This window comes from Schistocerca gregaria, chromosome 3 (assembly GCF_023897955.1).
Source record: "Schistocerca gregaria isolate iqSchGreg1 chromosome 3, iqSchGreg1.2, whole genome shotgun sequence".
NCBI lineage: Eukaryota > Metazoa > Arthropoda > Insecta > Orthoptera > Acrididae > Schistocerca > Schistocerca gregaria.
In genome coordinates, this window is record NC_064922.1 from 19,246,620 (window position 1) to 19,271,694 (window position 25,075).

The 25,075-nt window shown below is 48.9% G+C and overlaps 16 non-coding genes across 16 annotated transcripts; all 16 read left to right on the forward strand.

Moving 5' to 3' along the window:
* Positions 1-997: 997 nt before the first annotated feature.
* On the forward strand, positions 998-1,073 carry Trnaa-agc (transfer RNA alanine (anticodon AGC)). Its single transcript has one exon. It is a non-coding gene; the product is annotated as a tRNA-Ala (tRNA).
* Positions 1,074-2,457: 1,384 nt separating this feature from the next.
* Trnaa-agc (transfer RNA alanine (anticodon AGC)) lies at positions 2,458-2,533 on the forward strand. Its single transcript has one exon. It is a non-coding gene; the product is annotated as a tRNA-Ala (tRNA).
* Positions 2,534-3,919: 1,386 nt separating this feature from the next.
* Positions 3,920-3,993, forward strand: Trnaa-agc (transfer RNA alanine (anticodon AGC)). Its single transcript has one exon. It is a non-coding gene; the product is annotated as a tRNA-Ala (tRNA).
* A 1,386-nt stretch (positions 3,994-5,379) lies between these two features.
* On the forward strand, positions 5,380-5,453 carry Trnaa-agc (transfer RNA alanine (anticodon AGC)). The gene has a single exon. It is a non-coding gene; the product is annotated as a tRNA-Ala (tRNA).
* Positions 5,454-6,848: 1,395 nt separating this feature from the next.
* Positions 6,849-6,924, forward strand: Trnaa-agc (transfer RNA alanine (anticodon AGC)). Its single transcript has one exon. It is a non-coding gene; the product is annotated as a tRNA-Ala (tRNA).
* Positions 6,925-8,310: 1,386 nt separating this feature from the next.
* Trnaa-agc (transfer RNA alanine (anticodon AGC)) lies at positions 8,311-8,384 on the forward strand. Its single transcript has one exon. It is a non-coding gene; the product is annotated as a tRNA-Ala (tRNA).
* Positions 8,385-9,781: 1,397 nt separating this feature from the next.
* Positions 9,782-9,855, forward strand: Trnaa-agc (transfer RNA alanine (anticodon AGC)). Its single transcript has one exon. It is a non-coding gene; the product is annotated as a tRNA-Ala (tRNA).
* A 1,395-nt stretch (positions 9,856-11,250) lies between these two features.
* On the forward strand, positions 11,251-11,326 carry Trnaa-agc (transfer RNA alanine (anticodon AGC)). The gene has a single exon. It is a non-coding gene; the product is annotated as a tRNA-Ala (tRNA).
* A 1,386-nt stretch (positions 11,327-12,712) lies between these two features.
* Trnat-agu (transfer RNA threonine (anticodon AGU)) lies at positions 12,713-12,786 on the forward strand. Its single transcript has one exon. It is a non-coding gene; the product is annotated as a tRNA-Thr (tRNA).
* Positions 12,787-14,173: 1,387 nt separating this feature from the next.
* On the forward strand, positions 14,174-14,247 carry Trnaa-agc (transfer RNA alanine (anticodon AGC)). Its single transcript has one exon. It is a non-coding gene; the product is annotated as a tRNA-Ala (tRNA).
* Positions 14,248-15,643: 1,396 nt separating this feature from the next.
* Trnaa-agc (transfer RNA alanine (anticodon AGC)) lies at positions 15,644-15,717 on the forward strand. The gene has a single exon. It is a non-coding gene; the product is annotated as a tRNA-Ala (tRNA).
* Positions 15,718-17,103: 1,386 nt separating this feature from the next.
* Trnaa-agc (transfer RNA alanine (anticodon AGC)) lies at positions 17,104-17,177 on the forward strand. Its single transcript has one exon. It is a non-coding gene; the product is annotated as a tRNA-Ala (tRNA).
* Positions 17,178-18,563: 1,386 nt separating this feature from the next.
* Trnaa-agc (transfer RNA alanine (anticodon AGC)) lies at positions 18,564-18,637 on the forward strand. The gene has a single exon. It is a non-coding gene; the product is annotated as a tRNA-Ala (tRNA).
* Positions 18,638-20,045: 1,408 nt separating this feature from the next.
* On the forward strand, positions 20,046-20,120 carry Trnaa-agc (transfer RNA alanine (anticodon AGC)). Its single transcript has one exon. It is a non-coding gene; the product is annotated as a tRNA-Ala (tRNA).
* Positions 20,121-21,522: 1,402 nt separating this feature from the next.
* On the forward strand, positions 21,523-21,597 carry Trnaa-agc (transfer RNA alanine (anticodon AGC)). Its single transcript has one exon. It is a non-coding gene; the product is annotated as a tRNA-Ala (tRNA).
* Positions 21,598-22,993: 1,396 nt separating this feature from the next.
* On the forward strand, positions 22,994-23,069 carry Trnaa-agc (transfer RNA alanine (anticodon AGC)). Its single transcript has one exon. It is a non-coding gene; the product is annotated as a tRNA-Ala (tRNA).
* Positions 23,070-25,075: the final 2,006 nt, after the last annotated feature.

Genomic DNA, 25,075 nt, shown 5'->3' on the forward strand with positions numbered 1-25,075 from the left:
AATAAGGCTGTCACTAGCGTGAGCGTTGCGTGAGCGTCGTGTAAAGTCGGAAAAGTCATCTGCATGGGTGATTGCCAAGTGTGGGGAGCGTTTCGTAGTACGATTAGTGCAAAGGGGATGCGGAAACTTATTGTGTCCAGGTGTTTTGCAGTTGGACGACAGGAATTTTATGCAGTAGCAAAGAGCGAGGCACTGAGTTTTCATGAACAATGGAGAGCACAATGGGGCTCGAGATGTGCTTGTTACCTCAGGTGCTGTGTGATTGTCGACAAGGAGTGAAATGGACCAATTTGTGACCGCCCTTTGAATTTAAGACGTTCAAAACAGACGGAATTTGCATTCGTAATACCAGAGCATCGAAACTACTTGGAACTCTTGTGTATATGAACGTGTCCGCGCCTTTGTATTCTGGTACCTTCGCCGCTACAAACCAACCAACCATCGTGTCCTTGCACATCAGAGTCGCAAAGAATGGAGAATAGCCAGGCTTGGTCGTGTGTGTAGCTGTAGCTCAGTTTTCAGATCGTTCGCCTAGCGTGTGAACGGTCTCGGGTTCAAGCCCTGGCTCCTCCATGTTTTGTGGTCAGTGCATGGTAAGTGTTGGTCGCGGCGAACATAAACTCACGCAAGAAGTTGCAAAACCAGCGTCACAGACTGATATGATGTATACTGTCATAAGGAGAGCAAGGTGTAAGTGTGGGGACCGGCTGTTATCGTGGTGTCATCGAGTGCAGATCTGTCTTAGGTATCACGGCTTAACGTCATTGAAGTTTAGAGGTGGACAACACGTTCGTCTTACTCAGAGCGGTGTCTGAACTCTATTTTCGACGTTATGCGTGCCACTTTCATTGTGGCCAACTACGATTCGATACAGAATGCACGAAACCTGAAAGACACTCTCACTGATTCATAGAGAGTAGTGTTTGTCTGCGGAATAATGGGAGTACAAGGGTCTGTGACGTTGATATGACTGTATGTAGCACTACTAGTTATCGGGGGGGTGTGCGTAGCTCAGATGGTAGAGCGCTCGCTTAGCGTGCGAGAGGTACTGGGATCGATACCCAGCGCCTCCACAATTTTTAACACACCTACATGCGCACCTTGCGATACAAGTGGAATAATTCCCAACCGGCAGAGGTGTGTAGGCAGATACAAGCGAACGATTAGCATCCACAATTGCGCCGATTTCACGTAAATCCCACTGCACGTTCCTATTCTTTGCGTGCAGTCGGCTGCTACTGGTGTTGCTGGTTGTGACTGCTGATAACAGATGCCGTAGCAATCAATTCATGGAGTGAGTTGTATGTTTTGCGATAGTCTGTCTCTGACAAGGAAGCACAGGTGATATAGGTGCGAACACAGGAAGCTTGCAGCCCCTCGCTACCTGCACACACAGAGCAGCCACACTAGAAGAGCGGCCTAAGCCGTAGGCGAAATGTGCTCATTCGCTTTGGCGCGACGTCGAACTATAAATAAGGCTGTCACTAGCGTGAGCGTCGTGTAAAGTCGGAAAAGTCATCTGCATGGGTGATTGCCAAGTGTGGGGAGCGTTTCGTAGTACGATTAGTGCAAAGGGGATGCGGAAACTTATTGTGTCCAGGTGTTTTGCAGTTGGACGACAGGAATTTTATGCAGTAGCAAAGAGCGAGGCACTGAGTTTTCATGAACAATGGAGAGCACAATGGGGCTCGAGATGTGCTTGTTACCTCAGGTGCTGTGTGATTGTCGACAAGGAGTGAAATGGACCAATTTGTGACCGCCCTTTGAATTTAAGACGTTCAAAACAGACGGAATTTGCATTCGTAATACCAGAGCATCGAAACTACTTGGAACTCTTGTGTATATGAACGTGTCCGCGCCTTTGTATTCTGGTACCTTCGCCGCTACAAACCAACCAACCATCGTGTCCTTGCACATCAGAGTCGCAAAGAATGGAGAATAGCCAGGCTTGGTCGTGTGTGTAGCTGTAGCTCAGTTTTCAGATCGTTCGCCTAGCGTGTGAACGGTCTCGGGTTCAAGCCCTGGCTCCTCCATGTTTTGTGGTCAGTGCATGGTAAGTGTTGGTCGCGGCGAACATAAACTCACGCAAGAAGTTGCAAAACCAGCGTCACAGACTGATATGATGTATACTGTCATAAGGAGAGCAAGGTGTAAGTGTGGGGACCGGCTGTTATCGTGGTGTCATCGAGTGCAGATCTGTCTTAGGTATCACGGCTTAACGTCATTGAAGTTTAGAGGTGGACAACACGTTCGTCTTACTCAGAGCGGTGTCTGAACTCTATTTTCGACGTTATGCGTGCCACTTTCATTGTGGCCAACTACGATTCGATACAGAATGCACGAAACCTGAAAGACACCCTCACTGATTCATAGAGAGTAGTGTTTGTCTGCGGAATAATGGGAGTACAAGGGTCTGTGACGTTGATATGACTGTATGTAGCACTACTAGTTATCGGGGGGGTGTGCGTAGCTCAGATGGTAGAGCGCTCGCTTAGCGTGCGAGAGGTACTGGGATCGATACCCAGCGCCTCCACAATTTTTAACACACCTACATGCGCACCTTGCGATACAAGTGGAATAATTCCCAACCGGCAGAGGTGTGTAGGCAGATACAAGCGAACGATTAGCATCCACAATTGCGCCGATTTCACGTAAATCCCACTGCACGTTCCTATTCTTTGCGTGCAGTCGGCTGCTACTGGTGTTGCTGGTTGTGACTGCTGATAACAGATGCCGTAGCAATCAATTCATGGAGTGAGTTGTATGTTTTGCGATAGTCTGTCTCTGACAAGGAAGCACAGGTGATATAGGTGCGAACACAGGAAGCTTGCAGCCCCTCGCTACCTGCACACACAGAGCAGCCACACTAGAAGAGCGGCCTAAGCCGTAGGCGAAATGTGCTCATTCGCTTTGGCGCGACGTCGAACTATAAATAAGGCTGTCACTAGCGTGAGCGTCGTGTAAAGTCGGAAAAGTCATCTGCATGGGTGATTGCCAAGTGTGGGGAGCGTTTCGTAGTACGATTAGTGCAAAGGGGATTCGGAAACTTATTGTGTCCAGGTGTTTTGCAGTTGGACGACAGGAATTTTACGCAGTAGCAAAGAGCGAGGCACTGAGTTTTCATGAACAATGGAGAGCACAATGGGGCTCGAGATGTGCTTGTTACCTCAGGTGCTGTGTGATTGTCGACAAGGAGTGAAATGGACCAATTTGTGACCGCCCTTTCAATTTAAGACGTTCAAAACAGACGGAATTTGCATTCGTAATACCAGAGCATCGAAACTACTTGGAACTCTTGTGTATATGAACGTGTCCGCGCCTTTGTATTCTGGTACCTTCGCCGCTACAAACCAACCAACCATCGTGTCCTTGCACATCAGAGTCGCAAAGAATGGAGAATAGCCAGGCTTGGTCGTGTGTGTAGCTGTAGCTCAGTTGGCAGATCGTTCGCTTAGCGTGTGAACGGTCTCGGGTTCAAGCCCTGGCTCCTCCATGTTTTGTGGTCAGTGCATGGTAAGTGTTGGTCGCGGCGAACATAAACTCACGCAAGAAGTTGCAAAACCAGCGTCACAGACTGATATGATGTATACTGTCATAAGGAGAGCAAGGTGTAAGTGTGGGGACCGGCTGTTATCGTGGTGTCATCGAGTGCAGATCTGTCTTAGGTATCACGGCTTAACGTCATTGAAGTCTAGAGGTGGACAACACGTTCGTCTTACTCAGAGCGGTGTCTGAACTCTATTTTCGACGTTATGCGTGCCACTTTCATTGTGGCCAACTACGAGTCGATACAGAATGCACGAAACCTGAAAGACACCCTCACTGATACATAGAGAGTAGTGTTTGTCTGCGGAATAATGGGAGTACAAGGGTCTGTGACGTTCATATGACTGTATGTAGCACTACTAGTTATCGGGGGGGTGGGCGTAGCTCAGATGGTAGAGCGCTCGCTTAGCGTGCGAGAGGTACTGGGATCGATACCCAGCGCCTCCAGAATTTTTAACACACCTACATGCGCACCTTGCGATACAAGTGGAATAATTCCCAACCGGCAGAGGTGTGTAGGCAGATACAAGCGAACGATTAGCATCCACAATTGCGCCGATTTCACGTAAATCCCACTGCACGTTCCTATTCTTTGCGTGCAGTCGGCTGCTACTGGTGTTGCTGGTTGTGACTGCTGATAACAGATGCCGTAGCAATCAATTCATGGAGTGAGTTGTATGTTTTGCGATAGTCTGTCTCTGACAAGGAAGCACAGGTGATATAGGTGCGAACACAGGAAGCTTGCAGCCCCTCGCTACCTGCACACACAGAGCAGCCACACTAGAAGAGCGGCCTAAGCCGTAGGCGAAATGTGCTCATTCGCTTTGGCGCGACGTCGAACTATAAATAAGGCTGTCACTAGCGTGAGCGTCGTGTAAAGTCGGAAAAGTCATCTGCATGGGTGATTGCCAAGTGTGGGGAGCGTTTCGTAGTACGATTAGTGCAAAGGGGATGCGGAAACTTATTGTGTCCAAGTGTTTTGCAGTTGGACGACAAGAATTTTACGCAGTAGCAAAGAGCGAGGCACTGAGTTGGCATGAACAATGGAGAGCACAATGGGGCTCGAGATGTGCTTGTTACCTCAGGTGCTGTGTGATTGTCGACAAGGACTGAAATGGACCAATTTGTGACCGCCCTTTGAATTTAAAACGTTCAAAACAGACGGAATTTGCATTCGTAATACCAGAGCATCGAAACTACTTGGAACTCTTGTGTATATGAACGTGTCCGCGCCTTTGTATTCTGGTACCTTCGCCGCTACAAACCAACCAACCATCGTGTCCTTGCACATCAGAGTCGCAAAGAATGGAGAATAGCCAGGCTTGGTCGTGTGTGTAGCTGTAGCTCAGTTGGCAGATCGTTCGCTTAGCGTGTGAACGGTCTCGGGTTCAAGCCCTGGCTCCTCCATGTTTTGTGGTCAGTGCATGGTAAGTGTTGGTCGCGGCGAACATAAACTCACGCAAGAAGTTGCAAAACCAGCGTCACAGACTGATATGATGTATACTGTCATAAGGAGAGCAAGGTGTAAGTGTGGGGACCGGCTGTTATCGTGGTGTCATCGAGTGCAGATCTGTCTTAGGTATCACGGCTTAACGTCATTGAAGTTTAGAGGTGGACAACACGTTCGTCTTACTCAGAGCGGTATCTGAACTCTATTTTCGACGTTATGCGTGCCACTTTCATTGTGGCCAACTACGATTCGATACAGAATGCACGAAACCTGAAAGACACCCTCACTGATTCATAGAGAGTAGTGTTTGTCTGCGGAATAATTTGAGTACAAGGGTCTGTGACGTTGATATGACTGTATGTAGCACTACTAGTTATGGGGGGGGTGGGCGTAGCTCAGATGGTAGAGCGCTCGCTTAGCGTGCGAGAGGTACTGGGATCGATACCCAGCGCCTCCACAATTTTTAACACACCTACATGCGCACCTTGCGATACAAGTGGAATAATTCCCAACCGGCAGAGGTGTGTAGGCAGATACAAGCGAACGATTAGCATCCACAATTGCGCCGATTTCACGTAAATCCCACTGCACGTTCCTATTCTTTGCGTGCAGTCGGCTGCTACTGGTGTTGCTGGTTGTGACTGCTGATAACAGATGCCGTAGCAATCAATTCATGGAGTGAGTTGTATGTTTTGCGATAGTCTGTCTCTGACAAGGAAGCACAGGTGATATAGGTGCGAACACAGGAAGCTTGCAGCCCCTCGCTACCTGCACACACAGAGCAGCCACACTAGAAGAGCGGCCTAAGCCGTAGGCGAAATGTGCTCATTCGCTTTGGCGCGACGTCGAACTATAAATAAGGCTGTCACTAGCGTGAGCGTTGCGTGAGCGTCGTGTAAAGTCGGAAAAGTCATCTGCATGGGTGATTGCCAAGTGTGGGGAGCGTTTCGTAGTACGATTAGTGCAAAGGGGATGCGGAAACTTATTGTGTCCAGGTGTTTTGCAGTTGGACGACAGGAATTTTATGCAGTAGCAAAGAGCGAGGCACTGAGTTTTCATGAACAATGGAGAGCACAATGGGGCTCGAGATGTGCTTGTTACCTCAGGTGCTGTGTGATTGTCGACAAGGAGTGAAATGGACCAATTTGTGACCGCCCTTTGAATTTAAGACGTTCAAAACAGACGGAATTTGCATTCGTAATACCAGAGCATCGAAACTACTTGGAACTCTTGTGTATATGAACGTGTCCGCGCCTTTGTATTCTGGTACCTTCGCCGCTACAAACCAACCAACCATCGTGTCCTTGCACATCAGAGTCGCAAAGAATGGAGAATAGCCAGGCTTGGTCGTGTGTGTAGCTGTAGCTCAGTTTTCAGATCGTTCGCCTAGCGTGTGAACGGTCTCGGGTTCAAGCCCTGGCTCCTCCATGTTTTGTGGTCAGTGCATGGTAAGTGTTGGTCGCGGCGAACATAAACTCACGCAAGAAGTTGCAAAACCAGCGTCACAGACTGATATGATGTATACTGTCATAAGGAGAGCAAGGTGTAAGTGTGGGGACCGGCTGTTATCGTGGTGTCATCGAGTGCAGATCTGTCTTAGGTATCACGGCTTAACGTCATTGAAGTTTAGAGGTGGACAACACGTTCGTCTTACTCACAGCGGTGTCTGAACTCTATTTTCGACGTTATGCGTGCCACTTTCATTGTGGCCAACTACGATTCGATACAGAATGCACGAAACCTGAAAGACACCCTCACTGATTCATAGAGAGTAGTGTTTGTCTGCGGAATAATGGGAGTACAAGGGTCTGTGACGTTGATATGACTGTATGTAGCACTACTAGTTATCGGGGGGGTGTGCGTAGCTCAGATGGTAGAGCGCTCGCTTAGCGTGCGAGAGGTACTGGGATCGATACCCAGCGCCTCCACAATTTTTAACACACCTACATGCGCACCTTGCGATACAAGTGGAATAATTCCCAACCGGCAGAGGTGTGTAGGCAGATACAAGCGAACGATTAGCATCCACAATTGCGCCGATTTCACGTAAATCCCACTGCACGTTCCTATTCTTTGCGTGCAGTCGGCTGCTACTGGTGTTGCTGGTTGTGACTGCTGATAACAGATGCCGTAGCAATCAATTCATGGAGTGAGTTGTATGTTTTGCGATAGTCTGTCTCTGACAAGGAAGCACAGGTGATATAGGTGCGAACACAGGAAGCTTGCAGCCCCTCGCTACCTGCACACACAGAGCAGCCACACTAGAAGAGCGGCCTAAGCCGTAGGCGAAATGTGCTCATTCGCTTTGGCGCGACGTCGAACTATAAATAAGGCTGTCACTAGCGTGAGCGTCGTGTAAAGTCGGAAAAGTCATCTGCATGGGTGATTGCCAAGTGTGGGGAGCGTTTCGTAGTACGATTAGTGCAAAGGGGATGCGGAAACTTATTGTGTCCAAGTGTTTTGCAGTTGGACGACAAGAATTTTACGCAGTAGCAAAGAGCGAGGCACTGAGTTGGCATGAACAATGGAGAGCACAATGGGGCTCGAGATGTGCTTGTTACCTCAGGTGCTGTGTGATTGTCGACAAGGACTGAAATGGACCAATTTGTGACCGCCCTTTGAATTTAAAACGTTCAAAACAGACGGAATTTGCATTCGTAATACCAGAGCATCGAAACTACTTGGAACTCTTGTGTATATGAACGTGTCCGCGCCTTTGTATTCTGGTACCTTCGCCGCTACAAACCAACCAAGGATCGTGTCCTTGCACATCAGAGTCGCAAAGAATGGAGAATAGCCAGGCTTGGTCGTGTGTGTAGCTGTAGCTCAGTTGGCAGATCGTTCGCTTAGCGTGTGAACGGTCTCGGGTTCAAGCCCTGGCTCCTCCATGTTTTGTGGTCAGTGCATGGTAAGTGTTGGTCGCGGCGAACATAAACTCACGCAAGAAGTTGCAAAACCAGCGTCACAGACTGATATGATGTATACTGTCATAAGGAGAGCAACGTGTAAGTGTGGGGACCGGCTGTTATCGTGGTGTCATCGAGTGCAGATCTGTCTTAGGTATCACGGCTTAACGTCATTGAAGTTTAGAGGTGGACAACACGTTCGTCTTACTCAGAGCGGTATCTGAACTCTATTTTCGACGTTATGCGTGCCACTTTCATTGTGGCCAACTACGATTCGATACAGAATGCACGAAACCTGAAAGACACCCTCACTGATTCATAGAGAGTAGTGTTTGTCTGCGGAATAATGGGAGTACAAGGGTCTGTGACGTTGATATGACTGTATGTAGCACTACTAGTTATGGGGGGGGTGGGCGTAGCTCAGATGGTAGAGCGCTCGCTTAGCGTGCGAGAGGTACTGGGATCGATACCCAGCGCCTCCACAATTTTTAACACACCTACATGCGCACCTTGCGATACAAGTGGAATAATTCCCAACCGGCAGAGGTGTGTAGGCAGATACAAGCGAACGATTAGCATCCACAATTGCGCCGATTTCACGTAAATCCCACTGCACGTTCCTATTCTTTGCGTGCAGTCGGCTGCTACTGGTGTTGCTGGTTGTGACTGCTGATAACAGATGCCGTAGCAATCAGTTCATGGAGTGAGTTGTATGTTTTGCGATAGTCTGTCTCTGACAAGGAAGCACAGGTGATATAGGTGCGAACACAGGAAGCTTGCAGCCCCTCGCTACCTGCACACACAGAGCAGCCACACTAGAAGAGCGGCCTAAGCCGTAGGCGAAATGTGCTCATTCGCTTTGGCGCCACGTCGAACTATAAATAAGGCTGTCACTAGCGTGAGCGTTGCGTGAGCGTCGTGTAAAGTCGGAAAAGTCATCTGCATGGGTGATTGCCAAGTGTGGGGAGCGTTTCGTAGTACGATTAGTGCAAAGGGGATGCGGAAACTTATTGTGTCCAGGTGTTTTGCAGTTGGACGACAGGAATTTTACGCAGTAGCAAAGAGCGAGGCACTGAGTTTTCATGAACAATGGAGAGCACAATGGGGCTCGAGATGTGCTTGTTACCTCAGGTGCTGTGTGATTGTCGACAAGGAGTGAAATGGACCAATTTGTGACCGCCCTTTGAATTTAAGACGTTCAAAACAGACGGAATTTGCATTCGTAATACCAGAGCATCGAAACTACTTGGAACTCTTGTGTATATGAACGTGTCCGCGCCTTTGTATTCTGGTACCTTCGCCGCTACAAACCAACCAACCATCGTGTCCTTGCACATCAGAGTCGCAAAGAATGGAGAATAGCCAGGCTTGGTCGTGTGTGTAGCTGTAGCTCAGTTGGCAGATCGTTCGCTTAGCGTGTGAACGGTCTCGGGTTCAAGCCCTGGCTCCTCCATGTTTTGTGGTCAGTGCATGGTAAGTGTTGCTCGCGGCGAACATAAACTCACGCAAGAAGTTGCAAAACCAGCGTCACAGACTGATATGATGTATACTGTCATAAGGAGAGCAAGGTGTAAGTGTGGGGACCGGCTGTTATCGTGGTGTCATTGAGTGCAGATCTGTCTTAGGTATCACGGCTTAACGTCATTGAAGTCTAGAGGTGGACAACACGTTCGTCTTACTCAGAGCGGTGTCTGAACTCTATTTTCGACGTTATGCGTGCCACTTTCATTGTGGCCAACTACGATTCGATACAGAATGCACGAAACCTGAAAGACACCCTCACTGATACATAGAGAGTAGTGTTTGTCTGCGGAATAATGGGAGTACAAGGGTCTGTGACGTTGATATGACTGTATGTAGCACTACTAGTTATCGGGGGGGTGGGCGTAGCTCAGATGGTAGAGCGCTCGCTTAGCGTGCGAGAGGTACTGGGATCGATACCCAGCGCCTCCACAATTTTTAACACACCTACATGCGCACCTTGCGATACAAGTGGAATAATTCCCAACCGGCAGAGGTGTGTAGGCAGATACAAGCGAACGATTAGCATCCACAATTGCGCCGATTTCACGTAAATCCCACTGCACGTTCCTATTCTTTGCGTGCAGTCGGCTGCTACTGGTGTTGCTGGTTGTGACTGCTGATAACAGATGCCGTAGCAATCAATTCATGGAGTGAGTTGTATGTTTTGCGATAGTCTGTCTCTTACAAGGAAGCACAGGTGATATAGGTGCGAACACAGGAAGCTTGCAGCCCCTCGCTACCTGCACACACAGAGCAGCTACACTAGAAGAGCGGCCTAAGCCGTAGGCGAAATGTGCTCATTCGCTTTGGCGCCACGTCGAACTATAAATAAGGCTGTCACTAGCGTGAGCGTTGCGTGAGCGTCGTGTAAAGTCGGAAAAGTCATCTGCATGGGTGATTGCCAAGTGTGGGGAGCGTTTCGTAGTACGATTAGTGCAAAGGGGATGCGGAAACTTATTGTGTCCAGGTGTTTTGCAGTTGGACGACAGGAATTTTATGCAGTAGCAAAGAGCGAGGCACTGAGTTTTCATGAACAATGGAGAGCACAATGGGGCTCGAGATGTGCTTGTTACCTCAGGTGCTGTGTGATTGTCGACAAGGAGTGAAATGGACCAATTTGTGACCGCCCTTTGAATTTAAGACGTTCAAAACAGACGGAATTTGCATTCGTAATACCAGAGCATCGAAACTACTTGGAACTCTTGTGTATATGAACGTGTCCGCGCCTTTGTATTCTGGTACCTTCGCCGCTACAAACCAACCAACCATCGTGTCCTTGCACATCAGAGTCGCAAAGAATGGAGAATAGCCAGGCTTGGTCGTGTGTGTAGCTGTAGCTCAGTTTTCAGATCGTTCGCCTAGCGTGTGAACGGTCTCGGGTTCAAGCCCTGGCTCCTCCATGTTTTGTGGTCAGTGCATGGTAAGTGTTGGTCGCGGCGAACATAAACTCACGCAAGAAGTTGCAAAACCAGCGTCACAGACTGATATGATGTATACTGTCATAAGGAGAGCAAGGTGTAAGTGTGGGGACCGGCTGTTATCGTGGTGTCATCGAGTGCAGATCTATCTTAGGTATCACGGCTTAACGTCATTGAAGTTTAGAGGTGGACAACACGTTCGTCTTACTCAGAGCGGTGTCTGAACTCTATTTTCGACGTTATGCGTGCCACTTTCATTGTGGCCAACTACGATTCGATACAGAATGCACGAAACCTGAAAGACACCCTCACTGATTCATAGAGAGTAGTGTTTGTCTGCGGAATAATGGGAGTACAAGGGTCTGTGACGTTGATATGACTGTATGTAGCACTACTAGTTATCGGGGGGGTGTGCGTAGCTCAGATGGTAGAGCGCTCGCTTAGCGTGCGAGAGGTACTGGGATCGATACCCAGCGCCTCCACAATTTTTAACACACCTACATGCGCACCTTGCGATACAAGTGGAATAATTCCCAACCGGCAGAGGTGTGTAGGCAGATACAAGCGAACGATTAGCATCCACAATTGCGCCGATTTCACGTAAATCCCACTGCACGTTCCTATTCTTTGCGTGCAGTCGGCTGCTACTGGTGTTGCTGGTTGTGACTGCTGATAACAGATGCCGTAGCAATCAATTCATGGAGTGAGTTGTATGTTTTGCGATAGTCTGTCTCTGACAAGGAAGCACAGGTGATATAGGTGCGAACACAGGAAGCTTGCAGCCCCTCGCTACCTGCACACACAGAGCAGCCACACTAGAAGAGCGGCCTAAGCCGTAGGCGAAATGTGCTCATTCGCTTTGGCGCGACGTCGAACTATAAATAAGGCTGTCACTAGCGTGAGCGTCGTGTAAAGTCGGAAAAGTCATCTGCATGGGTGATTGCCAAGTGTGGGGAGCGTTTCGTAGTACGATTAGTGCAAAGGGGATGCGGAAACTTATTGTGTCCAGGTGTTTTGCAGTTGGACGACAGGAATTTTACGCAGTAGCAAAGAGCGAGGCACTGAGTTTTCATGAACAATGGAGAGCACAATGGGGCTCGAGATGTGCTTGTTACCTCAGGTGCTGTGTGATTGTCGACAAGGAGTGAAATGGACCAATTTGTGACCGCCCTTTCAATTTAAGACGTTCAAAACAGACGGAATTTGCATTCGTAATACCAGAGCATCGAAACTACTTGGAACTCTTGTGTATATGAACGTGTCCGCGCCTTTGTATTCTGGTACCTTCGCCGCTACAAACCAACCAACCATCGTGTCCTTGCACATCAGAGTCGCAAAGAATGGAGAATAGCCAGGCTTGGTCGTGTGTGTAGCTGTAGCTCAGTTGGCAGATCGTTCGCTTAGCGTGTGAACGGTCTCGGGTTCAAGCCCTGGCTCCTCCATGTTTTGTGGTCAGTGCATGGTAAGTGTTGGTCGCGGCGAACATAAACTCACGCAAGAAGTTGCAAAACCAGCGTCACAGACTGATATGATGTATACTGTCATAAGGAGAGCAAGGTGTAAGTGTGGGGACCGGCTGTTATCGTGGTGTCATCGAGTGCAGATCTGTCTTAGGTATCACGGCTTAACGTCATTGAAGTCTAGAGGTGGACAACACGTTCGTCTTACTCAGAGCGGTGTCTGAACTCTATTTTCGACGTTATGCGTGCCACTTTCATTGTGGCCAACTACGAGTCGATACAGAATGCACGAAACCTGAAAGACACCCTCACTGATACATAGAGAGTAGTGTTTGTCTGCGGAATAATGGGAGTACAAGGGTCTGTGACGTTCATATGACTGTATGTAGCACTACTAGTTATCGGGGGGGTGGGCGTAGCTCAGATGGTAGAGCGCTCGCTTAGTGTGCGAGAGGTACTGGGATCGATACCCAGCGCCTCCAGAATTTTTAACACACCTACATGCGCACCTTGCGATACAAGTGGAATAATTCCCAACCGGCAGAGGTGTGTAGGCAGATATAAGCGAACGATTAGCATCCACAATTGCGCCGATTTCACGTAAATCCCACTGCACGTTCCTATTCTTTGCGTGCAGTCGGCTGCTACTGGTGTTGCTGGTTGTGACTGCTGATAACAGATGCCGTAGCAATCAATTCATGGAGTGAGTTGTATGTTTTGCGATAGTCTGTCTCTGACAAGGAAGCACAGGTGATATAGGTGCGAACACAGGAAGCTTGCAGCCCCTCGCTACCTGCACACACAGAGCAGCCACACTAGAAGAGCGGCCTAAGCCGTAGGCGAAATGTGCTCATTCGCTTTGGCGCGACGTCGAACTATAAATAAGGCTGTCACTAGCGTGAGCGTCGTGTAAAGTCGGAAAAGTCATCTGCATGGGTGATTGCCAAGTGTGGGGAGCGTTTCGTAGTACGATTAGTGCAAAGGGGATGCGGAAACTTATTGTGTCCAAGTGTTTTGCAGTTGGACGACAAGAATTTTACGCAGTAGCAAAGAGCGAGGCACTGAGTTGGCATGAACAATGGAGAGCACAATGGGGCTCGAGATGTGCTTGTTACCTCAGGTGCTGTGTGATTGTCGACAAGGACTGAAATGGACCAATTTGTGACCGCCCTTTGAATTTAAAACGTTCAAAACAGACGGAATTTGCATTCGTAATACCAGAGCATCGAAACTACTTGGAACTCTTGTGTATATGAACGTGTCCGCGCCTTTGTATTCTGGTACCTTCGCCGCTACAAACCAACCAACCATCGTGTCCTTGCACATCAGAGTCGCAAAGAATGGAGAATAGCCAGGCTTGGTCGTGTGTGTAGCTGTAGCTCAGTTGGCAGATCGTTCGCTTAGCGTGTGAACGGTCTCGGGTTCAAGCCCTGGCTCCTCCATGTTTTGTGGTCAGTGCATGGTAAGTGTTGGTCGCGGCGAACATAAACTCACGCAAGAAGTTGCAAAACCAGCGTCACAGACTGATATGATGTATACTGTCATAAGGAGAGCAAGGTGTAAGTGTGGGGACCGGCTGTTATCGTGGTGTCATCGAGTGCAGATCTGTCTTAGGTATCACGGCTTAACGTCATTGAAGTTTAGAGGTGGACAACACGTTCGTCTTACTCAGAGCGGTATCTGAACTCTATTTTCGACGTTATGCGTGCCACTTTCATTGTGGCCAACTACGATTCGATACAGAATGCACGAAACCTGAAAGACACCCTCACTGATTCATAGAGAGTAGTGTTTGTCTGCGGAATAATTTGAGTACAAGGGTCTGTGACGTTGATATGACTGTATGTAGCACTACTAGTTATGGGGGGGGGTGGGCGTAGCTCAGATGGTAGAGCGCTCGCTTAGCGTGCGAGAGGTACTGGGATCGATACCCAGCGCCTCCACAATTTTTAACACACCTACATGCGCACCTTGCGATACAAGTGGAATAATTCCCAACCGGCAGAGGTGTGTAGGCAGATACAAGCGAACGATTAGCATCCACAATTGCGCCGATTTCACGTAAATCCCACTGCACGTTCCTATTCTTTGCGTGCAGTCGGCTGCTACTGGTGTTGCTGGTTGTGACTGCTGATAACAGATGCCGTAGCAATCAATTCATGGAGTGAGTTGTATGTTTTGCGATAGTCTGTCTCTGACAAGGAAGCACAGGTGATATAGGTGCGAACACAGGAAGCTTGCAGCCCCTCGCTACCTGCACACACAGAGCAGCCACACTAGAAGAGCGGCCTAAGCCGTAGGCGAAATCTGCTCATTCGCTTTGGCGCGACGTCGAACTATAAATAAGGCTGTCACTAGCGTGAGCGTTGCGTGAGCGTCGTGTAAAGTCGGAAAAGTCATCTGCATGGGTGATTGCCAAGTGTGGGGAGCGTTTCGTAGTACGATTAGTGCAAAGGGGATGCGGAAACTTATTGTGTCCAGGTGTTTTGCAGTTGGACGACAGGAATTTTATGCAGTAGCAAAGAGCGAGGCACTGAGTTTTCATGAACAATGGAGAGCACAATGGGGCTCGAGATGTGCTTGTTACCTCAGGTGCTGTGTGATTGTCGACAAGGAGTGAAATGGACCAATTTGTGACCGCCCTTTGAATTTAAGACGTTCAAAACAGACGGAATTTGCATTCGTAATACCAGAGCATCGAAACTACTTGGAACTCTTGTGTATATGAACGTGTCCGCGCCTTTGTATTCTGGTACCTTCGCCGCTACAAACCAACCAACCATCGTGTCCTTGCACATCAGAGTCGCAAAGAATGGAGAATAGCCAGGCTTGGTCGTGTGTGTAGCTGTAGCTCAGTTGGCAGATCGTTCGCTTAGCGTGTGAACGGTCTCGGGTTCAAGCCCTGGCTCCTCCATGTTTTGTGGTCAGTGCATGGTAAGTGTTGGTCGCGGCGAACATAAACTCACGCAAGAAGTTGCAAAACCACCGTCACAGACTGATATGATGTATACTGTCATAAGGAGAGCAAGGTGTAAGTGTGGGGACCGGCTGTTATCGTGGTGTCATCGAGTGCAGATCTGTCTTAGGTATCACGGCTTAACGTCATTGAAGTCTAGAGGTGGACAACACGTTCGTCTTACTCAGAGCGGTGTCTGAACTCTATTTTCGACGTTATGCGTGCCACTTTCATTGTGGCCAACTACGAGTCGATACAGAATGCACGAAACCTGAAAGACACCCTCACTGATACATAGAGAGTAGTGTTTGTCTGCGGAATAATGGGAGTACAAGGGTCTGTGACGTTCATATGACTGTATGTAGCACTACTAGTTATCGGGGGGTGGGCGTAGCTCAGATGGTAGAGCGCTCGCTTAGCGTGCGAGAGGTACTGGGATCGATACCCAGCGCCTCCACAATTTTTAACACACCTACATGCGCACCTTGCGATACAAGTGGAATAATTCCCAACCGGCAGAGGTGTGTAGGCAGATATAAGCGAACGATTAGCATCCACAATTGCGCCGATTTCACGTAAATCCCACTGCACGTTCCTATTCTTTGCGTGCAGTCGGCTGCTACTGGTGTTGCTGGTTGTGACTGCTGATAACAGATGCCGTAGCAATCAATTCATGGAGTGAGTTGTATGTTTTGCGATAGTCTGTCTCTGACAAGGAAGCACAGGTGATATAGGTGCGAACACAGGAAGCTTGCAGCCCCTCGCTACCTGCACACACAGAGCAGCCACACTAGAAGAGCGGCCTAAGCCGTAGGCGAAATGTGCTCATTCGCTTTGGCGCGACGTCGAACTATAAATAAGGCTGTCACTAGCGTGAGCGTCGTGTAAAGTCGGAAAAGTCATCTGCATGGGTGATTGCCAAGTGTGGGGAGCGTTTCGTAGTACGATTAGTGCAAAGGGGATGCGGAAACTTATTGTGTCCAAGTGTTTTGCAGTTGGACGACAAGAATTTTACGCAGTAGCAAAGAGCGAGGCACTGAGTTGGCATGAACAATGGAGAGCACAATGGGGCTCGAGATGTGCTTGTTACCTCAGGTGCTGTGTGATTGTCGACAAGGACTGAAATGGACCAATTTGTGACCGCCCCTTGAATTTAAAACGTTCAAAACAGACGGAATTTGCATTCGTAATACCAGAGCATCGAAACTACTTGGAACTCTTGTGTATATGAACGTGTCCGCGCCTTTGTATTCTGGTACCTTCGCCGCTACAAGCCAACCAAGGATCGTGTCCTTGCACATCAGAGTCGCAAAGAATGGAGAATAGCCAGGCTTGGTCGTGTGTGTAGCTGTAGCTCAGTTGGCAGATCGTTCGCTTAGCGTGTGAACGGTCTCGGGTTCAAGCCCTGGCTCCTCCATGTTTTGTGGTCAGTGCATGGTAAGTGTTGGTCGCGGCGAACATAAACTCACGCAAGAAGTTGCAAAACCAGCGTCACAGACTGATATGATGTATACTGTCATAAGGAGAGCAAGGTGTAAGTGTGGGGACCGGCTGTTATCGTGGTGTCATCGAGTGCAGATCTGTCTTAGGTATCACGGCTTAACGTCATTGAAGTTTAGAGGTGGACAACACGTTCGTCTTACTCAGAGCGGTATCTGAACTCTATTTTCGACGTTATGCGTGCCACTTTCATTGTGGCCAACTACGATTCGATACAGAATGCACGAAACCTGAAAGACACCCTCACTGATTCATAGAGAGTAGTGTTTGTCTGCGGAATAATGGGAGTACAAGGGTCTGTGACGTTGATATGACTGTATGTAGCACTACTAGTTATGGGGGGGGTGGGCGTAGCTCAGATGGTAGAGCGCTCGCTTAGCGTGCGAGAGGTACTGGGATCGATACCCAGCGCCTCCACAATTTTTAACACACCTACATGCGCACCTTGCGATACAAGTGGAATAATTCCCAACCGGCAGAGGTGTGTAGGCAGATACAAGCGAACGATTAGCATCCACAATTGCGCCGATTTCACGTAAATCCCACTGCACGTTCCTATTCTTTGCGTGCAGTCGGCTGCTACTGGTGTTGCTGGTTGTGACTGCTGATAACAGATGCCGTAGCAATCAGTTCATGGAGTGAGTTGTATGTTTTGCGATAGTCTGTCTCTGACAAGGAAGCACAGGTGATATAGGTGCGAACACAGGAAGCTTGCAGCCCCTCGCTACCTGCACACACAGAGCAGCCACACTAGAAGAGCGGCCTAAGCCGTAGGCGAAATGTGCTCATTCGCTTTGGCGCCACGTCGAACTATAAATAAGGCTGTCACTAGCGTGAGCGTCGTGTAAAGTCGGAAAAGTCATCTGCATGGGTGATTGCCAAGTGTGGGGAGCGTTTCGTAGTACGATTAGTGCAAAGGGGATGCGGAAACTTATTGTGTCCAGGTGTTTTGCAGTTGGACGACAGGAATTTTACGCAGTAGCAAAGAGCGAGGCACTGAGTTTTCATGAACAATGGAGAGCACAATGGGGCTCGAGATGTGCTTGTTACCTCAGGTGCTGTGTGATTGTCGACAAGGAGTGAAATGGACCAATTTGTGACCGCCCTTTGAATTTAAGACGTTCAAAACAGACGGAATTTGCATTCGTAATACCAGAGCATCGAAACTACTTGGAACTCTTGTGTATATGAACGTGTCCGCGCCTTTGTATTCTGGTACCTTCGCCGCTACAAACCAACCAACCATCGTGTCCTTGCACATCAGAGTCGCAAAGAATGGAGAATAGCCAGGCTTGGTCGTGTGTGTAGCTGTAGCTCAGTTGGCAGATCGTTCGCTTAGCGTGTGAACGGTCTCGGGTTCAAGCCCTGGCTCCTCCATGTTTTGTGGTCAGTGCATGGTAAGTGTTGCTCGCGGCGAACATAAACTCACGCAAGAAGTTGCAAAACCAGCGTCACAGACTGATATGATGTATACTGTCATAAGGAGAGCAAGGTGTAAGTGTGGGGACCGGCTGTTATCGTGGTGTCATCGAGTGCAGATCTGTCTTAGGTATCACGGCTTAACGTCATTGAAGTCTAGAGGTGGACAACACGTTCGTCTTACTCAGAGCGGTGTCTGAACTCTATTTTCGACGTTATGCGTGCCACTTTCATTGTGGCCAACTACGATTCGATACAGAATGCACGAAACCTGAAAGACACCCTCACTGATACATAGAGAGTAGTGTTTGTCTGCGGAATAATGGGAGTACAAGGGTCTGTGACGTTGATATGACTGTATGTAGCACTACTAGTTATCGGGGGGGTGGGCGTAGCTCAGATGGTAGAGCGCTCGCTTAGCGTGCGAGAGGTACTGGGATCGATACCCAGCGCCTCCACAATTTTTAACACACCTACATGCGCACCTTGCGATACAAGTGGAATAATTCCCAACCGGCAGAGGTGTGTAGGCAGATACAAGCGAACGATTAGCATCCACAATTGCGCCGATTTCACGTAAATCCCACTGCACGTTCCTATTCTTTGCGTGCAGTCGGCTGCTACTGGTGTTGCTGGTTGTGACTGCTGATAACAGATGCCGTAGCAATCAATTCATGGAGTGAGTTGTATGTTTTGCGATAGTCTGTCTCTGACAAGGAAGCACAGGTGATATAGGTGCGAACACAGGAAGCTTGCAGCCCCTCGCTACCTGCACACACAGAGCAGCCACACTAGAAGAGCGGCCTAAGCCGTAGGCGAAATGTGCTCATTCGCTTTGGCGCCACGTCGAACTATAAATAAGGCTGTCACTAGCGTGAGCGTTGCGTGAGCGTCGTGTAAAGTCGGAAAAGTCATCTGCATGGGTGATTGCCAAGTGTGGGGAGCGTTTCGTAGTACGATTAGTGCAAAGGGGATGCGGAAACTTATTGTGTCCAAGTGTTTTGCAGTTGGACGACAAGAATTTTACGCAGTAGCAAAGAGCGAGGCACTGAGTTGGCATGAACAATGGAGAGCACAATGGGGCTCGAGATGTGCTTGTTACCTCAGGTGCTGTGTGATTGTCGACAAGGACTGAAATGGACCAATTTGTGACCGCCCTTTGAATTTAAAACGTTCAAAACAGACGGAATTTGCATTCGTAATACCAGAGCATCGAAACTACTTGGAACTCTTGTGTATATGAACGTGTCCGCGCCTTTGTATTCTGGTACCTTCGCCGCTACAAACCAACCAACCATCGTGTCCTTGCACATCAGAGTCGCAAAGAATGGAGAATAGCCAGGCTTGGTCGTGTGTGTAGCTGTAGCTCAGTTTTCAGATCGTTCGCCTAGCGTGTGAACGGTCTCGGGTTCAAGCCCTGGCTCCTCCATGTTTTGTGGTCAGTGCATGGTAAGTGTTGGTCGCGGCGAACATAAACTCACGCAAGAAGTTGCAAAACCAGCGTCACAGACTGATATGATGTATACTGTCATAAGGAGAGCAAGGTGTAAGTGTGGGGACCGGCTGTTATCGTGGTGTCATCGAGTGCAGATCTGTCTTAGGTATCACGGCTTAACGTCATTGAAGTTTAGAGGTGGACAACACGTTCGTCTTACTCAGAGCGGTGTCTGAACTCTATTTTCGACGTTATGCGTGCCACTTTCATTGTGGCCAACTACGATTCGATACAGAATGCACGAAACCTGAAAGACACCATCACTGATTCATAGAGAGTAGTGTTTGTCTGCGGAATAATGGGAGTACAAGGGTCTGTGACGTTGATATGACTGTATGTAGCACTACTAGTTATGGGGGGGGGGGGGGGGGGGGGGTGCGTAGCTCAGATGGTAGAGCGCTCGCTTAGCGTGCGAGAGGTACTGGGATCGATACCCAGCGCCTCCACAATTTTTAACACACCTACATGCGCACCTTGCGATACAAGTGGAATAATTCCCAACCGGCAGAGGTGTGTAGGCAGATACAAGCGAACGATTAGCATCCACAATTGCGCCGATTTCACGTAAATCCCACTGCACGTTCCTATTCTTTGCGTGCAGTCGGCTGCTACTGGTGTTGCTGGTTGTGACTGCTGATAACAGATGCCGTAGCAATCAATTCATGGAGTGAGTTGTATGTTTTGCGATAGTCTGTCTCTGACAAGGAAGCACAGGTGATATAGGTGCGAACACAGGAAGCTTGCAGCCCCTCGCTACCTGCACACACAGAGCAGCCACACTAGAAGAGCGGCCTAAGCCGTAGGCGAAATGTGCTCATTCGCTTTGGCGCGACGTCGAACTATAAATAAGGCTGTCACTAGCGTGAGCGTTGCGTGAGCGTCGTGTAAAGTCGGAAAAGTCATCTGCATGGGTGACTGCCAAGTGTGGGGAGCGTTTCGTAGAACGATTAGTGCAAAGGGGATGCGGAAACTTATTGTGTCCAGGTGTTTTGCAGTTGGACGACAGGAATTTTACGCAGTAGCAAAGAGCGAGGCACTGAGTTTTCATGAACAATGGAGAGCACAATGGGGCTCGAGATGTGCTTGTTACCTCAGGTGCTGTGTGATTGTCGACAAGGAGTGAAATGGACCAATTTGTGACCGCCCTTTGAATTTAAGACGTTCAAAACAGACGGAATTTGCATTCGTAATACCAGAGCATCGAAACTACTTGGAACTCTTGTGTATATGAACGTGTCCGCGCCTTTGTATTCTGGTACCTTCGCCGCTACAAACCAACCAACCATCGTGTCCTTGCACATCAGAGTCGCAAAGAATGGAGAATAGCCAGGCTTGGTCGTGTGTGTAGCTGTAGCTCAGTTTTCAGATCGTTCGCCTAGCGTGTGAACGGTCTCGGGTTCAAGCCCTGGCTTCTCCATGTTTTGTGGTCAGTGCATGGTAAGTGTTGGTCGCGGCGAACATAAACTCACGCAAGAAGTTGCAAAACCAGCGTCACAGACTGATATGATGTATACTGTCATAAGGAGAGCAAGGTGTAAGTGTGGGGACCGGCTGTTATCGTGGTGTCATCGAGTGCAGATCTGTCTTAGGTATCACGGCTTAACGTCATTGAAGTTTAGAGGTGGACAACACGTTCGTCTTACTCAGAGCGGTGTCTGAACTCTATTTTCGACGTTATGCGTGCCACTTTCATTGTGGCCAACTACGATTCGATACAGAATGCACGAAACCTGAAAGACACCCTCACTGATTCATAGAGAGTAGTGTTTGTCTGCGGAATAATGGGAGTGCAAGGGTCTGTGACGTTGATATGACTGTATGTAGCACTACTAGTTATCGGGGGGGGGGGGGGGTGCGTAGCTCAGATGGTAGAGCGCTCGCTTAGCGTGCGAGAGGTACTGGGATCGATACCCAGCGCCTCCACAATTTTTAACACACCTACATGCGCACCTTGCGATACAAGTGGAATAATTCCCAACCGGCAGAGGTGTGTAGGTAGATACAAGCGAACGATTAGCATCCACAATTGCGCCGATTTCACGTAAATCCCACTGCACGTTCCTATTCTTTGCGTGCAGTCGGCTGCTACTGGTGTTGCTGGTTGTGACTGCTGATAACAGATGCCGTAGCAATCAATTCATGGAGTGAGTTGTATGTTTTGCGATAGTCTGTCTCTGACAAGGAAGCACAGGTGATATAGGTGCGAACACAGGCAGCTTGCAGCCCCTCGCTACCTGCACACACAGAGCAGCCACACTAGAAGAGCGGCCTAAGCCGTAGGCGAAATGTGCTCATTCGCTTTGGCGCCACGTCGAACTATAAATAAGGCTGTCACTAGCGTGAGCGTTGCGTGAGCGTCGTGTAAAGTCGGAAAAGTCATCTGCATGGGTGATTGCCAAGTGTGGGGAGCGTTTCGTAGTACGATTAGTGCAAAGGGGATGCGGAAACTTATTGTGTCCAAGTGTTTTGCAGTTGGACGACAAGAATTTTACGCAGTAGCAAAGAGCGAGGCACTGAGTTGGCATGAACAATGGAGAGCACAATGGGGCTCGAGATGTGCTTGTTACCTCAGGTGCTGTGTGATTGTCGACAAGGACTGAAATGGACCAATTTGTGACCGCCCTTTGAATTTAAAACGTTCAAAACAGACGGAATTTGCATTCGTAATACCAGAGCATCGAAACTACTTGGAACTCTTGTGTATATGAACGTGTCCGCGCCTTTGTATTCTGGTACCTTCGCCGCTACAAACCAACCAACCATCGTGTCCTTGCACATCAGAGTCGCAAAGAATGGAGAATAGCCAGGCTTGGTCGTGTGTGTAGCTGTAGCTCAGTTTTCAGATCGTTCGCCTAGCGTGTGAACGGTCTCGGGTTCAAGCCCTGGCTCCTCCATGTTTTGTGGTCAGTGCATGGTAAGTGTTGGTCGCGGCGAACATAAACTCACGCAAGAAGTTGCAAAACCAGCGTCACAGACTGATATGATGTATACTGTCATAAGGAGAGCAAGGTGTAAGTGTGGGGACCGGCTGTTATCGTGGTGTCATCGAGTGCAGATCTGTCTTAGGTATCACGGCTTAACGTCATTGAAGTTTAGAGGTGGACAACACGTTCGTCTTACTCAGAGCGGTGTCTGAACTCTATTTTCGACGTTATGCGTGCCACTTTCATTGTGGCCAACTACGATTCGATACAGAATGCACGAAACCTGAAAGACACCCTCACTGATTCATAGAGAGTAGTGTTTGTCTGCGGAATAATGGGAGTACAAGGGTCTGTGACGTTGATATGACTGTATGTAGCACTACTAGTTATGGGGGGGGGTGTGCGTAGCTCAGATGGTAGAGCGCTCGCTTAGCGTGCGAGAGGTACTGGGATCGATACCCAGCGCCTCCACAATTTTTAACACACCTACATGCGCACCTTGCGATACAAGTGGAATAATTCCCAACCGGCAGAGGTGTGTAGGCAGATACAAGCGAACGATTAGCATCCACAATTGCGCCGATTTCACGTAAATCCCACTGCACGTTCCTATTCTTTGCGTGCAGTCGGCTGCTACTGGTGTTGCTGGTTGTGACTGCTGATAACAGATGCCGTAGCAATCAATTCATGGAGTGAGTTGTATGTTTTGCGATAGTCTGTCTCTGACAAGGAAGCACAGGTGATATAGGTGCGAACACAGGAAGCTTGCAGCCCCTCGCTACCTGCACACACAGAGCAGCCACACTAGAAGAGCGGCCTAAGCCGTAGGCGAAATGTGCTCATTCGCTTTGGCGCGACGTCGAACTATAAATAAGGCTGTCACTAGCGTGAGCGTTGCGTGAGCGTCGTGTAAAGTCGGAAAAGTCATCTGCATGGGTGATTGCCAAGTGTGGGGAGCGTTTCGTAGTACGATTAGTGCAAAGGGGATGCGGAAACTTATTGTGTCCAAGTGTTTTGCAGTTGGACGACAAGAATTTTACGCAGTAGCAAAGAGCGAGGCACTGAGTTGGCATGAACAATGGAGAGCACAATGGGGCTCGAGATGTGCTTGTTACCTCAGGTGCTGTGTGATTGTCGACAAGGACTGACATGGACCAATTTGTGACCGCCCTTCGAATTTAAAACGTTCAAAACAGACGGAATTTGCATTCGTAATACCAGAGCATCGAAACTACTTGGAACTCTTGTGTATATGAACGTGTCCGCGCCTTTGTATTCTGGTACCTTCGCCGCTACAAACCAACCAACCATCGTGTCCTTGCACATCAGAGTCGCAAAGAATGGAGAATAGCCAGGCTTGGTCGTGTGTGTAGCTGTAGCTCAGTTTTCAGATCGTTCGCCTAGCGTGTGAACGGTCTCGGGTTCAAGCCCTGGCTCCTCCATGTTTTGCGGTCAGTGCATGGTAAGTGTTGGTCGCGGCGAACATAAACTCACGCAAGAAGTTGCAAAACCAGCGTCACAGACTGATATGATGTATACTGTCATAAGGAGAGCAAGGTGTAAGTGTGGGGACCGGCTGTTATCGTGGTGTCATCGAGTGCAGATCTGTCTTAGGTATCACGGCTTAACGTCATTGAAGTTTAGAGGTGGACAACACGTTCGTCTTACTCAGAGCGGTGTCTGAACTCTATTTTCGACGTTATGCGTGCCACTTTCATTGTGGCCAACTACGATTCGATACAGAATGCACGAAACCTGAAAGACACCCTCACTGATTCATAGAGAGTAGTGTTTGTCTGCGGAATAATGGGAGTACAAGGGTCTGTGACGTTGATATGACTGTATGTAGCACTACTAGTTATGGGGGGGGGGGGGGGTGTGCGTAGCTCAGATGTTAGAGCGCTCGCTTAGCGTGCGAGAGGTACTGGGATCGATACCCAGCGCCTCCACAATTTTTAACACACCTACATGCGCACCTTGCGATACAAGTGGAATAATTCCCAACCGGCAGAGGTGTGTAGGCAGATACAAGCGAACGATTAGCATCCACAATTGCGCCGATTTCACGTAAATCCCACTGCACGTTCCTATTCTTTGCGTGCAGTCGGCTGCTACTGGTGTTGCTGGTTGTGACTGCTGATAACAGATGCCGTAGCAATCAATTCATGGAGTGAGTTGTATGTTTTGCGATAGTCTGTCTCTGACAAGGAAGCACAGGTGATATAGGTGCGAACACAGGAAGCTTGCAGCCCCTCGCTACCTGCACACACAGAGCAGCCACACTAGAAGAGCGGCCTAAGCCGTAGGCGAAATGTGCTCATTCGCTTTGGCGCGACGTCGAACTATAAATAAGGCGGTCACTAGCGTGAGCGTCGTGTAAAGTCGGAAAAGTCATCTGCATGGGTGATTGCCAAGTGTGGGGAGCGTTTCGTAGTACGATTAGTGCAAAGGGGATGCGGAAACTTATTGTGTCCAAG